This window comes from Dunckerocampus dactyliophorus, chromosome 11, assembly GCF_027744805.1.
Source record: "Dunckerocampus dactyliophorus isolate RoL2022-P2 chromosome 11, RoL_Ddac_1.1, whole genome shotgun sequence".
In the NCBI taxonomy this organism is placed as follows: Eukaryota; Metazoa; Chordata; class Actinopteri; order Syngnathiformes; family Syngnathidae; genus Dunckerocampus; species Dunckerocampus dactyliophorus.
This window is the reverse complement of record NC_072829.1, coordinates 23477287-23494830: the sequence shown is the minus strand read 5'-3', so window position 1 is coordinate 23494830 and position 17544 is coordinate 23477287. Positions and strand designations below refer to the sequence as shown.

At 41.0% G+C, this 17544-nt stretch overlaps 1 protein-coding gene across 3 annotated transcripts in view; it reads left to right on the top strand.

Annotated features, from left to right (window-relative positions):
• gria3b (glutamate receptor, ionotropic, AMPA 3b) overlaps positions 1 to 3286 on the top strand; it is a 116667-nt gene extending 113381 nt beyond the window's left edge. For all 3 annotated transcript variants that reach the window (XM_054791861.1, XM_054791860.1, XM_054791859.1), the window contains one exon: positions 1741 to 3286. The gene's annotated coding sequence lies outside the window, so the exon portion shown is untranslated. The remainder of the gene's footprint in view (positions 1 to 1740) is intronic.
• The last annotated feature ends 14258 nt before the right edge of the window (positions 3287 to 17544 follow it).

Genomic DNA, 17544 nt, shown 5'->3' with positions numbered 1-17544 from the left:
TTTAGCCATTAATTAGCCGCATCACTGTACAAGCCGCAGGGTTGAAAGCGTGAGAAAAAAGTAGCGACTTATACAGCGGAAATGAATGAACGTTTAACATCACTTTTACGGTTGCTGAAGACTCTTGCTGGCAAAGACAGCGATGACGAGCAGCGAAAGAGGACAAGTTATGCTACGACTAATTTCTTGAATTCAATGGTGTTTTTCACCGTCTTTGTCAAAGTGCTGGTACTTGTTATTTTTCAGCTGTACGCAATAAAAAAAATGTAAAACTTGGTGGTGTAACTGTGTTAGTTAGCAAAAACCTACAGAGTCAAGTGATGATGGTGTCATGCACGTAGCTGGGAGAGACTGACGTCAGGGTTAGAGTTGAGAGCACGTTTTAAAAGACACATTAAGAACATAGTTGGACCTGCGTAGTGTATTACTAACACGACAAGACCGAGTCACCAACATGTGGGAATGATACCCGGCCAAACGGACTAGGTTGTGTATCTAGGTCGCGCATGGTGAGATTTGGTGTTAGGTGTGTGATCCAAGATGGCCGACTAAACAAGCAATGCTGGGAGTAGTCTGTCCACATTGTTATTAATACCACAAGGTTCAATGTGCCAGGGGGTAACATGCAACGGTACGTTAACCAAGACAGTGTAGAGGCAAAAATGTTCATCGAAGACCGAATCGGACGTATTCCACAAAGCACAAATTGCACTGAGCTCCCTCGCGACATGCTGGCAGTTCACAAGAGGGCGGTTCGATGTTCAAAGCTTTTTGGCAACTACAGAAGCATGTTTTTCCACAAACGTCAGTTGGCATCTGAATCTAAGAAGCAGTTTACGTTAGAGGTTCCGCTGTATAGTTACTGTCATTTATTGAAGTTTTTTCCACACTAGTAATTATGTCCCAAATAATACCTGCATTTAGTGGCAATGGCGTATTATGATGATGCAAAAAGCACTCTAATGTACTTCATGTGCAGCTGCAGTGCTTGGCGTGTGTGAGCAGTCAAGCGACAAGTTAATTATTAATTAGAAATTTGGACTGCTGCAGCATTCACAATGAACACCTCCCTCAGAGACTCTTTACAAAGCACTGTCCCACCCTCCCATGAAACCATGAGAAGTAAACCAATCATTCCACTGCACAAATTGGGGTACACACTGCTAAACACACAGTTTAAATTGTTAGTTTTGGTTTTAATTGGATGCTTTACAGGGGTTTTGTCCAGTCAACTACTGATGTCAACAGAGACCTGCCAATATTTTCTTTCCACCCGCTTCCTCGTGCAAATGCCACAAAATAAAGCATCAAGAGGCTACTTGAGCTTTTAGTGTAATTGCTGCTTTTCTGTATTGAATGTCTGATGATATTAAAAAAACAATACAACTTGGCAACTAAAGCATAATAAAGCCCATTGAGATAAGACGTAAACGAGTGCTGATAATTAGATAACAGGGAGTCCTTCACTGATATTTCTTCACTTCACTCGTATTTGCTAACACTTCGCGCCAAAGGCCCCCAAAATGTTGTTAATGTTAATATGATCTCCCTCGTATCTCTCGGAGATAACATTGGAGAGCATAAGACATTTGATCCAGCTTGTTTGCACAAATGACTATTTTGTGGGCCTGCATGATCTCGGAGGAAGTATCCTTGATTCATAATGTGTACAAGATCACCTGAATATTCTACAAAGCTCATTTCCTGCCATGTTTGCTTTTGCTCTGTATCCTGACACAGGTTGAGCAAATGTTTCCATCGTCCCGTACAAATGTGATTAAATATCTATGAAAGGACAGGATTACGAGAATGGAGCCAAAATCCTTTTGGGCCGGACCCCGGGCATGATAATCTGCAATGACGACACGACTGGACCGGTTTTGGGAAGAGACGATTTCCCTCCTCTCAGTGCCTTATGGAAAGTCCAATCAATGCAACGCGTTCACAATGATATTGCTTTTTGCTTGAAACTCACACAAAAGGAGAAGAATTGAAGGTCAGTGGTTAAGAATTCGATATACAGTACATATAGAACACATGTGATGTGAGAGAACTAAAGCCATCATTTGCAACCCTAAGCACATTTTGAAGTGCCAGACAAGATGAATCTTCCATGACGAGGGTCTAATTGGTTTCTTGTATGAGCAGACTACGCCTCATCCTCCTGCTGCCAGATTTTCACTGGCTATATGTATTCAAATGTGTTCTTTATATCTCTTCAGTGCACCGCCAGACACTGATTATGACACTATTAGCTTTTATACTTTAGTGGGTCTCTGGCGGTGACCTTGTCCCACCCTCTTTTAATTAATTCATCTTCGAGAAATGCCATTTAAAAGCAGTTCTGAGTGTGTTGTTTGTACTCTTTTGGTGCTGCCGCACACACACCACAGAACCAGGTCATGACTCGCACTTCCAATACTGCCAAGCGTGTGTGTACATGTGTGTGTTGTTCAGAGAAAGGTAATGATGTTTGAAATATATTTGGCATTTATTGTGTGTAAAATACCCACGTAAGGTTGCCCACCTCCCTGAAATCCTCTCTGTACATGGAAGTCGAACCAAAAAATAAAAATAAAGACGAACTTCTGAATCTAACTAAAAGCAAACAGCGATGGCTTTCCAGCTATACTGTGTGGTCGATCTTAACGTTTTCTTTTGATATTTGCACCTTTTAAAATGAACTGTGCTTTTCATTTTGGTTTCCTTTCGAGAGCATTACAGTGTTTGGTGATTTCACATTGTAAAATAAAAATAAAAAAAGTGACATTAATAAAAGGTTGCACCAAGGAGGGTCTGGAAGCTTAGCACACGTCCATATTGCTGTAATAATTTATTTCCAAACAGGCTGTGATTCCATAGGATTTAGGAAGATACTTATTAAATCACCTGAAACTATGGGCAAAATAGTTTTATATGTAAAAAAAAAAATTATAATGTGAAGAAAACAGTTGAGATGTATAAATGTAGATGAACTATTTATATTACATGAAAGTTTTTTTGTTGTTTTTTTGTTTTTTTTCCAATCAAATGCATGTGATGCTTGACAAGCTGTACAACTCACAAACTGACCCTAAAGTAGAAGTTCAGCCTTGTTTTGTTTTGGTCAAATCAGCTCCACATTTTTCTTTTTTGTAAGACTCACCATTCTGGAAAAACAATATTACCAGGCATAGTAGTGGATACAAAAGAGCAAGAGATGCATGCATAATTTACTGAACCTCATTAGCGAGGCGCTGTACAGAGAATTTTAATACATTTTGTAAATAAAATGTACAGAAAAAGGTTCCTGTGTGTGTGTGTCCAGTTTGTCAACATCAAAGTGGAGTCAGTCATCGTAGTTCCGTACATTCGGTCACAAGGTTTTATGAAAACAGTAAAGCCGCATGCCGTTATTCCAGCAACAGGAGCACTCTGCTTCGGACCCATCTTGAAATAACATTGTTGTCTGTGAGGACCAACACGACCAAAATACCAACATCAGCCATTTCTGCCTGAAGAACGTATCAGACAAAGATTTTGGTACACAAGATGCAACTTCATCTTTTTAGGTACTTCACTGGATTACTTCATGGGCAGAGTAAAACTATGGCTGGTGATTTTCACCAAATTGTTTGACTAATTGTCCACAGGTATGAATGTGAGTGTGAATGGTTGTTTGTCTATATGTGCCCTGCCATTGGCTGGCGACCAGTCCAGGGTGTACCCCGCCTCACGCCCGAAGTCAGCTGGGATAGGTTGCAGAGAATTTCATCTCCAACAGTACTAATTTAGAAATACAGTAAGTGACAACACAGACTAAATATACCGTGTGAGGTGGAAGCGGCCCACAGCAGATGTAAACACTATTGTTACGGTAGTCCGTGACTCCGATTGATCTGTTCTATCTATATTACATCTTTACTAGTGAGTACCTAAACATTTTATTCATTAAAATTCCTTTCATAAATGTGTGAGACGCATTTAGGGCTTAAACCTGGATTGTGCATGTAGCATTTAGCTTGTTTGCTTCCGTCGCTAGTGACCAATGAAGAATTGAAGAAAGAGGGTCTTGGGTGTGAATCTAATCTAATAATTCCAGCGGTCACTTTTGTTGCAAATGTTGATCCGAAATCGGAAGAGAATGTCAACGCCAAGTGAGCAGGAGCGTTTGAAGGGGTGCGGACCGTGTGTCAAATACAGACGTTTTTATGGGTGTATCAAATACTGGCAGATTTTCGCCATTCGGCTCGGATTGGAAGCGCCGCTGTACAGTGTAATAGAGTTTTAAATTCAAACAGCAACTATGTGATTCTAGAATATGTGACTGCACATTTACAAAAAAGTAATAAAGCAGGGGAGATTCACTAACTTGGTCATATTAAGAAGTTAAGCACGCTCATCCTGGTAGTTCCTGTGGTGTGAATACGGTAAGTTTTCCCCTGTAATGGTGTAATATTGAGCTGTTAGTCTGTGGGATCGTGTGTGCATGTTTTGGATCAATAGAGAGAGAAGTCTGCTTTGGTCTCATTCTCCTGCCTTGCATCCTCAGTCTGACGCCTGCATTGACAGGTTCATCTGGCTTTGTGATCTCTCACCCTCGTCTTTTTGTTTTTTTTAAGAAGCTTTGTGACATAGTCGATAATGTATTGTTGCTGCCATCAACTGCTTACAAAGCATACAGAACACAGACACCGCAATCATCCCAAAACCGGTTTCTGGTTAAGAAAGCTACTTTATTCTTAATGTCCCAACAGAGGCCAATTAAAAAAAAGCTCTTTACTATACAGGAAATTCTTCCATAGACAAAATGAAGCCGGACTGACTGTGTAATTCTACCAGTCTGTGACCATTGCGTTGAAATGAATTCTTTCATCCATGGATGCGGTCTGCCACAGCACCAGCACCAAATCCAATAAACCTGGCAAAAGACCAGTTGTCCCTTTCACTTGGGGATTCTCTGCACCGGTCCCATGGAAGGGGCTGAGGCTGCCCAGGCACTACTGTACAATGCAAATAAGCCCTTTTTGACAAAGCATGAAATGATATTGCTTTTTGTTCTCCGTTGCTTGAGTGCCTTTTCCTTTCTCGTATTTGATTATAAATGCCTGGATTGTCCGCTCTCATGCAGCGGACAGGGAGTGGTGCACAAGGATGGCCCTTCACTGCAGTGCGCGACGCCCATGTGACTGTTCTCCAGAATGAGTTTACTCGCCAATGAAAGAGGGGCGGCGCAACGGCAGTTCGAGCAGGAGAACGGGACAAAACAGAAGCCAAATGGGCGATTTGAGCGAGACATTTTTTGATTTTCCAAAAGTCACACGCAAGAAAGGAGAGCAATCACACGAGCAAGAAAGCTAATTTCCTTCCACCAGAGGACAGCTAATCATCCCCCGCCGAGTGCGTGTGTGTTTGTACACTTCTTGCATGTCCCCGTGAGACTCAGCTGTCTCCTCTGCATGCTCCCTGCTCAGGCCCGTGGCTGTAAAACGTTATCTGATGGAACGCGGGCTTGGGTGTGAAAGAAGAAAAGAAAGAAGTGTGGTGTGAGAAAGAGAAAAGTTAAAACGCTGAAACGATGTGTCATGCTTTGATTAGCATCACAAGAAAACAGCTTTCTGGTTGGCTAGCTGCTTCAATTTGCAACACGCTGCAGTCAACCGGCGCTATCTCTTTCCTTTCAAGCACCACAATGAATAAATCAGATTCCGAGTCACTAGTTCCATTTTCTTCTTTCCTTTCTACAAATCTTCAGCTAGTTCACATGCACCACAGACACGCAATTGAGACGAGTTTAACTTACCTTTTAAACTTTTTGTCCAACTCAACAATATGCAGTTAGCTTTGAAATGAAATAGCACGTCACCGTAGAAGCGTACCAGTAACCAGTCATTGGTTTTTGTACTAATAATCCATTCTAATTAAGTGATTCTGAGTGCAAATGTTTTACGTATTAAGCATTCTGTCCTCACCCTCTTCAGAACTTTAACCTTGGAGAGCTTGCAATCATAATGTAGGCACTGTATCACAGTACATGCATAAGCAAGCCCCCCCATTGCAACTGTAGGGGGAACCCTGGAGCAAAGAAAATCCATTCTTCTGTGCTTTTTTAACTGTTTTAACTGTATTTTCTTAGCGTGCAGGCACCGGGTTTGAGCTCTTTGAAGCACGTTTAATGACTTCAGAGACGATAAAGATGTACAGTGGAGAGAAGGCACGTGGAGATCATGTGAGAAGCTTCTGACAAGAATGAAATGCATTGAATGAGATATAAAAACAAATATCGGCACGGAGGCGCCTGCGTGCGCTCCAGACAGACATTTTCCAGACGGTGAGTAATGCAGGTATGACTCAGATCCCATGCAGATTCTTGTCAGGGCACCAGAAAGGCCGAGAACAAGGAGGGACGTTCATGGCCATTCATGTGCTTCTTGGAGTTGGCTGGCTTATGTAATGTTGCCCACATTGTTTCTGCCTGAAATGCTGCACTTATTCATTCAAACGCAGAACAATAAGGCACAAGCAAATTTAGAAGAATTGACAACCTGAGGAATTCATCTTGTGGTCCAAAGAGAATGTAAGATAATTGTCTTGCACCGATTCCTCACATTTCTGGTGGGCCGTGTATTCGTTATGGTTTTGGAAATATGTCCGAAGAAAGGGAACTGACTAGAGTTGCCGACCGCCTCATGAAAAATGGAATCTTCCACTGTTTAGAAGCGAACAAGTCCAAAGAAGTACATAGAGGCGTTGGAGATGATGGTGTGGGGACCTGCTGGCAAGCCTTTATACGTATGGAATCGGTGTACCCGAGCGCCACTGTTGGCACACCGGACCGCGCTCGACAAAAAAGCCTGTTTCGGACGGATTCTGCGAGGGTTCAACAGCAGCCTAAGCTGCGGTCCCTTCCTCTTCCTATGCAACGCCAGAATGTGGTTGTCTCAGCTCCCACTCTCTCCAAGGCCTTCCCAAGCTCTCGTCGCCGCCGGTCCCCGCACCACGGCAGTTAAAGGCTGAGGTCAAGCTGCTGCCAATCCCGGCACCACGTCTTCTCAAGCTCCAGATGCACCCTGTCCCGGCACCACGTCGGTTTAAGGCCATGTTCCCCATGTATTTGTATTTCTCCAGAACACGCATCTAATTAAAATCAGGTTTGAATCAGCGTCTATAAAACTAAAAAAAAAAAAGAATTTGGGTCGGCTGGCGCTGCGAACTAGGTGCCCCTCATGTATTTTTCAGGGAGTTGGCAACCCGATGACTGACACTGACCCACATTGTAGGATCAGGAATAAAAAGAAGAACAAAAAGTAGCAGCTTCATGAAATGTTCCCCATCAGAAATGACGAGTAGCGCAGTGTGAACTCACATCTGGACATCGCATTTCTTCATTAGCATTCAGGGCAGCGTGCATTTCTAAAAGATGTGGCTTACAGCTGACTTCCAAAATATCTCATTGGAAGAGAATTAGCATGAATGTGGCTCCATGTATTTAGAGAAATGATTACAAGCCATGAATTGAACTTCTCACGGAAAGGAAATGCTGGGTGTGCAGTCTGTTTGGATGCTCTCACTTCCTCGGCTTCAGCTAATGATTAATTCAAACACCCGACTTCACCTATGATGTTCAAAAACAGTCACGCCAACCACAAAAGAGGGTAGGGGGATCATTAGCGATGCCACTTTTAGAAATTCCTACAAATATCACCGCATTATTTGTTGATTCATTACGTCCGAAACGGACCCGGTCCGTGTTCAGACATACCACGACTATCACAAATTCCCTTTATATCATATGAGAGAGGATTAATCTCTCTAATCTCGTATGCATCTCTTTCTACAGTGCTGTTAGTGTCCGGTGACGTCGTGGATGAGGTTATTAGAAACACAACCACTTTGACACGTTGCAGCTTCTGCAAACAGCAGCAACGAAACAAAATAAAAGTTGTTTTTTTGGGGAAAATTAGGTTGGGGAAGAAGTTATATGATGAAAATAAAGTCAATATTACGAGAAGAAAATTTAAGAAGATTATTTGGATAATTAAAAAAAAAACAGCAAAAATGGGGTAAAAAAGAGCAAAGACGGAGATTCATACTATTATTATACTTTTTCATCTACAGGGTTGGCCCTCAGTTTCCAAACAAAGGAAAATGTAGAATGTACAGTATTTTTTGGATGTTTCAGATCAGATCCCCAGATCTCATCCCTCTTGATTTCCATCTTTGGGGGGCACGTGTGTGTGTGTGTGTGTGTGTGTGACGACAAGTCAACATAATATCTGAATATTCTGACGGACATGACTCACTTCAATTGACACTCCTGATATTTTATTGCAGAAGTAATTCCACTTCTCATAAGCGGAAGATGGACTTATGCGCATCCGTTCTTTTTCCCTTCTATGATTTGGGGTGTCACATGGTTCCATCTGCGTGCCTGTTCACGCCGCTTATGAGCACAACTGAGAAAGACGGACCACAAATGCCCCCCAAAGAGAAAATCATACTCTGCAGATTACGAGCCGCAAGTAGTGAAATATGCAGCCCAAAACGGTAATCGAGAAGCAGAAAGAAAGTTTGGCGTGAATGAGAGACTTGGAGGATGCTCTGACTGCAGTGAGGGAGGCAAAAAAAAAAGCTAATGGCGGGCTAAAAGCGAGATGGCTAGGTGCTTGAACAACGTGCTGCAGTCATGTTATGGTGGGTGCCAAGGCGATGGATAGAATGACTTGGCGGGTTGTTTAGGCTGTAGTTATCCGAATAACTGCTACGTTACGTTAACATACCACCTGTTCACGTAACTTTAACAGATGTCCATTTAGCCTGTTGTTCTGCATTTTAATATTATTACTATAACTTGCCTTTCAAGATGAAATGCTTGTTCTTGGTCTCGGATTTTATCAAATAAATTTCCCCCCAAAAATGCGACTTAGAGTCCAGTGCGACTTATATGTTTTTTTTCCCTCTTTATTGTGCATTTTTGGCTGGTGTGACTTAAACTTCAGAGCAACTTATAGTCCGCAAAATACGGTATATTTCCTATGTATGGAAACTTATGGCCGACCTTGTAATTCACAAGCTAAGCTAAGATTTTTCTCTTGAAATATATTTTAGCATCTACATGTGTTGTTTTACGAAATATTAAAGTGGCCCTTACAGCCTTTCATTTTTCGATATGTGGCCCTTGGTGGAAAACTATGGCCACCCCTGCTGTACAGTATATATTTGGCCTAGTTTAACTTGATAGTATTGTTCCATTCATGCTGAGTAAAAGGCTATGGGATTTGTGGCGCTAAATAAAAGCAGGTTACTATAAACACACACTCGTGCAGTAAATTCTTTTGGAGTGGAAAACTCGACAAGTTCAAAGTGATAAAAAGCTAAATAAATGGTTCTGGCAGCGCCCGACGGCACATGATGGCATCCTCCTTTTAAACCTTTAAACATTTCCTTCATATTCAATAAAGATTACTGAGTGTTCGTATGCGTTTTGAAGGTTGTGGTAGCCGTATGATGTTTGAACTCATTTGATCATCATCATCATCAGACAAAAGACGTTAAAAGCACGATTTGGATTTGACATGTACCACTCTAAAGCAATAAGACTGGGCACTGCATAAAGAAAAAGAAAATATAGCATGACAGAAACAGAAAGGATATCCCCACCTCATTACAGATAAGTCACCAAGTCCAGCTCTTTGAGCAGGAAGTGATGGTCCTGTTGCACACACTCCTCTAGAACCCAATTACAGCTCTAAGAGTGGGCTAATTCTTTATTGTCATCAGGTATGTGGCGTGAATGAACCTCACAAACCTCCTCTGGCGACCACCAGAAGATCGATCACAGCTTCCTTGCCTTTTAAAATGCCTTTCTCCATTTTAATGAGATACATCAGTGCAGGAGACAGTGTGAAAGTGCTGCAGGTGCAACCTGCTTTGAATACCAAATATTGTGGTAGCAACAGTGATTAATCAAGGAAACAATAAATCTTTTGTGAGATAAGGGAAAATACCTATTTATAACATTTTACATTATTTATGTCTGGGTAAAATGTATTATTAAAGTTATATCCATTAATCATAAATGCATATAAAATGTATGTTTAAAAGGCAAATAAGTTTGTATCTTCTCACATTTTGCAAGAAACAGGTATCATTTTTCTTATAACCTTAAATGTACATTAAAGACTCTTTTTTTTTTTTTTGTTGATGCAGCTGCAAAGTCTAATGAGAACAGATACAAGGACTGCACCATAAATTCAGCTTTTACAGAGTTAAGGTTAGGGAATAGGTGGCCTTCAGTAGAGCACTGAACCCCATCACAGTCAAACCATCCAGAACACGACTATTAAACTCCCAGTGCAAGTGGATGTGTACTAAAACCCTATGAGTACTAAACTGTCAGGGAGGTGTGATTTAACAATAACATTTTGTGGCTGTATTTGACATTATGTAGAACCACAGTGCATGTTTTCAGGTTATCAAATACGGCTTTAAAATGCCCCCTCAGTTAGAAAGCCCAGTCCCTGGCTGGAAGCCCTGCCTTCTCCAAATTTACTGCAATCGCTGTTTCAAGAGGAGTCATCAGCATAGTGTCAAATTCACTGCCATTCTCTTCATTGGCCATAACAGCAAAAGCACTTCATCTGCTTTGCAGCTTGACAGGCGCAGTTCAACAGGGAGCGATTGACTGGAAGCTCAAAGGCTGCCGGAAGGCCTTATCCAATCACAGGGCAGGGAAAGTTGCCCCCGACAGAGAAGGACGAGAGAGAGCGCCATGAGGTAGATACTGCTGCATTACAGGACTATGTGATACAATATCGGCAGGCAGGCATCGGCCTTTTTCCAGTCAATTTTCGGGTTTAAAGTCACAGAGGCGTTCTTGGTCACCTGGGGAAAAGCAAGATGTGCTGCCATCAGCAGAGACGCTGTTGATTCAGCCTCAACTAGTTTGTGGAAACACACGGGATCAGCTGTCGTCCATCATCCTCTGATTCATCTACTGCTCAATATGCAACTGAAATTTAAACAGGAGTTCATAACATGCTAAGAGAAATCCATACATTCTGTGAAAAACCTAAAAAAAAAAAAAAAAAAAGTGATGGTTCATTTTCACCACAGTCAAAAAGGAAATGAAGTCAAATGTATTTAGATATAAGTTTAACAGATTACATACGGTGCAGCTGCATAATCCCGAGCTCCAACACAGTCGTCCCTCGCAATATCACGGTTCCATTAACGCTCTTTCGCTATATGGCGTTTTTTCAGAAATGAATTCATTCATGATCGTTGTTTGGTGGTAGGCCGCACGGTGGGCTAGTGGTTAGCATGTCGGCCACACGGTCACAGTCGGGGGATCGGGTTCGAATCTCTGTCGGGCATTTCTGTGTGGAGTTTGCATGTTCTCCTCGTGCGTGTGTGGGTTTTCTGCGGGTACTCCAGTTTCCTCCCACGTTCCAAGAAAAAAAATCATGCATGTTAGGTGAATTGGCGACTCTAAATTGTCTAATTGTCCATAGGTATGAATGTGAGTGTGAATGGTTGTTTGTCTATATGTTCCCTGCCATTGGCTGGCGACCAGTCCAGGGTGTACCCCGCCTGTCGCCCGAAGTCAGCTGGGATAGGCTCCAGCATGCCCCCACGACTCTAATGAGGAGAAGCGCCATAGAAAATGGATGGATGGATGGATATTGTGATGCGAGTGATATGTACTATTCTGGCCACTAGACAGCAGTAATGTTACATGGATGAGACATCCATCCTTATTACATTACATGCAGAGTGAAAAAGCTATCCTCCCATTCGGTGGGGATGTGGTAAATTTGTGGCTTTTTATTTTGTCCTTCTTCCCCACACCGTTTGAAACCCTTTGTTAGCCTCGAATTTATTTCTTCGAAACCTAACTGGTTATCTCGCTAGATGGCAGCCATCTCGAGTCCCTGTAGCATAATAGCTGTGCAAGCCGGTATAAACGATGAAAAACAGGAGTGTAACGGTGACTATAGAGGTGTATTTCATGTCTAGAGGGCTCTAATGTTAAAAAAAAATATTTAGAAAGTCATAAACAAGTTTTCTATGCTCTATGAAAATATTGCATTTATTAACATTGATTCCTATACTGCGGAAATAAATTTATCACGGTTGGGTCGGGAAGCAATTAACCGCTATAAACGAGGGATGGCCGTATAACAGCAATATTCTTGCATTTGCAAGAATACATCAGATAAGTATTCATATTAAAATATTTATTCATTACAATAACATTACAATACAATTACAATTACAATATGTCAATTATTGTGGTTGTAGTTTGCAGTGGTGTTGAACTGTACTGCATCCTACTGACACGTGTTGCTAATATTTTGGACAATTCGTATATCAAATTCTGTAAATATAGCGGTAGGGTGGGGCTCCACTTCAGCCCTTGCTCAGGTTGGTTATAAAAAAAGTAAATTACAACAACAATTGCTCAAAAATAAAACATTTATCTTATATTCATTACATCGCAGACCAACAGTCTCAAACATGTTATTCCACGACAAAAATGCTAAATAAGACGAAACTGTGACCGAGTCAGTGAGTTGGTTTAGCCTTGACTGCAAGTTGCGTGACGGTGGGAGATTGCAATTAAGCGCCGCTATTTTTGTCAACAACACTGGAAAAGAGAAAGTCAAAGCCATCCGGTGCACAATTTAGAAAGAAGAAGAGGAAAACCGGGGGCCAAAGGTATAAAAGGTATAACTTAATGTCGTTACAAGAAGTAGTTTTTGTAAAGAAAAAGTAGTAGTGTAAGCGTGGGGTGGGGGGACTCACCACCGCATCATTCTTGATATCTTTAAGACATGCCAGGAGTTTGGATAAAAACGGTTACATGCATGGTTTTAAAACACTTGAAGGCAAATTCTTTCAGGAAATGTTTCACAGGGTCAAATTTATGGCATTTTTCAATTTTCTGGGCCTTGTGCATGGAAGGAAGGCAGTTGAGCCGTCTTCCCCCGCAGTTGTGCAATAGCCCGGTTTAATAGCACATTAACAGGATACCAGCCTAGAACACTGTTCGATGTGATTACGCACTTCATGGCGACTGCAGACTTTGATAAAAGGATTGATTCATTTTGCAGAGCGTTTGAAATAATAATCCTCTGCAAAACCTTCTTGGCCTCGAGGCTCAAACTTTTAATAACGTTATGAGAGAGATGAGACCAGTGTTTTGCTGAAGGCCGAGTGTGGCTGTGCTCAACCATCTTGTTTAATAGTTCTTGATACCGTTTTACGATGGCTTGTTTGTTTTTGTTTGTTGGTTTGGGTCCGAAGCAATTCAGCAACGTGCCCTTGGGTTTATCCTGAAAGTCATTTGTGGATTGACATAGCCAGTAACATGAAGCACAGCAGTGTTTGTAGGGAACTGTAAGAATTTAAGAGTGTTTAAGGTAGACCAAGAGAGAATAGCAGGGATATGCTTCACAGGCTGCAACCAAATGCCAGTTTCAGAATGGCTGGATGGAAAGCACATAATATTCACGTGATTTAAACAAACTAAAATGGTTTTAAACTGCCTCTGGGGCTCATAAAAACGAATGGAAACTGTGCTCCGTGTGAATTATTTAAAAATCCGGTGTGCAACGGCCATACAAATTGTCCAATCAAATTTTTGGACAGGAGCAGCAATATGAGAAAACTGATAAGATGCTAAAATGTACTCAAAAATCTGTGATGAAGCTAGGTGTCAACTGTTCAAAAGTACAGCTGCCGGCGGGTAATTGCATTGAATTTCATCTGTTTCAAAAGTCCAGAGGCTGTTTTGTTTCTAGATCAAGAATGCATGCGTGGTGCTGATGTCGATTGAAGCTCTCGGTGATTTTACGCTACATACAGAACTTGACATCTGCTCAAGTGCACAGGACCTTGTGCTTGTTTGGCAGCTGAACAAAGAGAGGCCCACATAATAAAGGGGAAAAAAAAGTTAAAATCTGCACAAGCAAAAAAAAATAAAATAAATTGACACTCTGAGTTAGTTGAAACCAGCTGGATAAAAACAATCCCAGCATTTTAGTACGGTATTACTAACCTAAAGCAGTTGTTTAGCGGTATAGGTCTACAATATGTGCATTTGTAACAACTAGCAAATACCCATTTAGAATGGCATGGGCTGTGGTCAGGAATGGCTCAGGATAGGCATTTGACTACATTTCCTGGATGATCAATTAATCAGTTAGCTGCTATTTTGTAAATATTATTATTATTGAGATGGGAGAATCTCCCGATCAGTCTTCATAATAGTCATACAGACGTCCCTCGTTTATCGTGGTTAATTGCTTCTGCAAAGTAGGAGTAGTATTTTTGTAGTTAAAGCATAGAAAACCTGTTTACGACCTTCTAAATACAGTTTTTAACATGATTAGAGGCATCTAGACATGAAATAACACCCCTATAGTCACCTTAACACTTGTACTACCCAATATAGTAGACATAACAAGAGTAAATAAGCTATTTAAAACATAAATAAGACTCATACTCATGTGTGTTGCTATAAATGTGTTCCCTAAGGGAGCAGAGTCATGGGGGGTGAATAGAAAGTGACATTGGGGGTTCAGAGTTGAGTTTCCGCTTGCCGTGGGTTCTGACCGCAACAGTAGTGTTTTTATTAGGGAGTTTTCTTTTCAGCGATGTCAGGCATAGCATCGCCGAATACAAGGATGTCAATGTATTCTTGCAGCAAAGGATACAATGTAGTGTCTTGAATAATTCTTCTAATTTCCATTACAGGGACATCGAAGTAGACATAACCACACGTCCAGCATGCTATGTGCCGTAAAGCCTCTCAAGATTATTTTCATCTATTCTTTTCATATTTCACTATTTATCCACAGATTTGGCCCAATTGTTCTTCCTCTTGAATACAGCAAGTCATAGCGGCAGATCATGCAGTGTCTTGATTGATATGTCATCAAGCTAGCCGGTCTGACTTTCAACGTCCATTTCAGTCACGTGACCCCTGCACAGTGCGTGGATATTTTGGGTCACTGTCTTAACCAAATGTGCCCAACCAAGTGTGGACACGGCCTAAATGACTAAATATTGCTCCATGCCTGTCAAGGGGTTTTACTGACACACACACACACACACACACACACACACACACACACACACACACACACATCATCCTTGATGACTGAAAAATTAGCTATACAAAAAAAAAAAAACATACAAACCGTGTCTTCACTAATATCATGCTAGCTACCTGGTGAGCTAACTGGCTGTGAAGCAAGACACATGGCCGACGCCATGGTTTTACTAGATATGTATGTGGCCCACCAACAGCATCATTTCATTTGCCAGGATTAGGTAGGTGTCAGGCCTCGTGCGAAAGTCAGACCAAGATGTTAATATTTCACCAGCTGGCGCACATCTCTCACAGCCACAAAAGCTCATTACGATTGATAACTGATAGCATCACTTAATCACGACAGAACAAAGGCTTTGACCATCCCTACCAGCGCCCCAATTGAATTAATGATATTCATTTAGCCCCAATGTGGGCCTTTAACCTTATCCTGCCAATTCATCTTCTTGGGGATTGACTGAGGTAAAACATGAGCAGAGAGAAAGAGGAGAGGGGAAAAAAACTCAGATAAGAACAAAATGAGAGAATGAGCCCCCAGAGGAAGGCAAAAGAGAAGTAAGAGGAAAAAAGATAGATTGATTGAAACACTTCAGCTGGACGGTGTGGTGCCAAACGAGAATTATCCCATAGAAAACCACCATCTACTGCGATTGGCTGGCGACCGGTCCAGGGTGTACCCTGCCCCTTGCCCGAAGTCAGCTGGGATAGGCTCCAGCATACCCCTGCGACCCTAGTGAGGATAAGCGGCACAGAAAATGGATGGACGGAAAAACACCATCTACTTTGCGGTCATTTTAGTACACCTGGACTAATGTCTCTATGACGCTAATGTTCATCAAAATGATATTGGAAAAGGTTTGAGAAAGTTTTGACCTAAAATGAAATGATTTTTCCATACAGGTACAGTAAATCGCTCTATGAATGTAATATCTAATCCTCAACCGTGTGAATCTAGTATTGGGACTTGACATGACGTACTGGTGGTTGCGTTTGAAACTTTGAAGTGTTTTTTTTTTTGGGAAAGTGATTGCAGTGAAACAAGAGTCAGTTCAGTAATCAGCCGTAGTAATTAATTCACCGTAGGACACGCAGGCAGCGGGACACGACCTGCTCAAATTACAGCAATATGTCAAGTGGGTGCAATTATCTCCAAAAACAATATAAAAAAAAAATATCACACAAACATTATCCTGTGGGATCGTGACCAAGATGATGTAAAATACATCTGTGCTTGCACACGGCACACTAAAACTCTACTGCACCTTATTTTGGATTAAGGGACTTTATGAAACACATTGCATTATACTGTAGATGTCTTAAAGTGTTTAAAGTGTTACTACGCTGCTGAACCACTGCACTTTTTTATATAGAAGTGCTACTGGAATTAACTAATTCATTGGTGAAGACAAGTTTTGCAATTTGTTATTACCTTTATATTTGTTATCACTACATATTATTTATTTTGCGTAAAATGCAGTCATCCTTCGCCACGTAGCGGTTCAAATTTTGGGGCTTCACTCGATTATGGCTTTTCAAAAATATATCAATTAATAAGTCATGTTTTCGTGGTTGAATACGGCCTATTATTAGTCAAAACATACGCATGTATAAGCTAATGCTGCATATTTTGGTGCCTAAATTAAGCATTTTCAAGCATAAACATGTCTAAATGAACTCAAATACAAATAGAAGGCATTCAAAAGACGTATTGAAAGAATTAGTAGTATTCTACACTAGTCGCTAGCTGTCAGTAATGTTACCCTGATTGAATTATGTTGCAACTGTCACAAAGTAGTAATTGTACATTTGATCAGTGATTATTAGTCACAATTGTGAGATTATTTGCTTGAAGAGAATTAGATTTGTGTAATGGACAGTTTACCTTACCAGTGTTTACTTGTTGTACATTGTGTTTGTTTTTTTTAAACATTTAAGTCCATTTTGTGTTGAGCTGTTTAAAAAAAAAAAAGTGTCAACAAAAATTTGCATAAAGCAAACATAATCTCCAGTCTCATGTTGATAGGTGTATTAATTAAAAATGTTAAAATGATCTTTGAAAGGTGCGCTTATAATTGATAAAAAATTGTTTTTATCTGTGATTAATTAGGAGTTAACTATGGACAACATGTGATTAATCGTGATTAAATACTTGAATCCATTGATAGCCCTACTTACAAGTAATGTCAAAATATAGTCTCGCCTCTTTCTCGTGTACCCAATATCGTGCATCGTCTCGTCTCGAGAGCCGAGTGTATCGTGGCGCCCCTCGTGAATCGGGTACTCAAAATATCTCCGTGTGATGCAGTGCACTTCTACTTATGTTTTGTATTCATATACAGTGCAGGCAGGATTAGGGGGTGTTAAAGCTACAATGACAGAAAAAGTAATTAACAGAAAAATGTAGGTGTAAGGTTACAAGAAAAACCTTGCAATCGTATGAGAAAAAG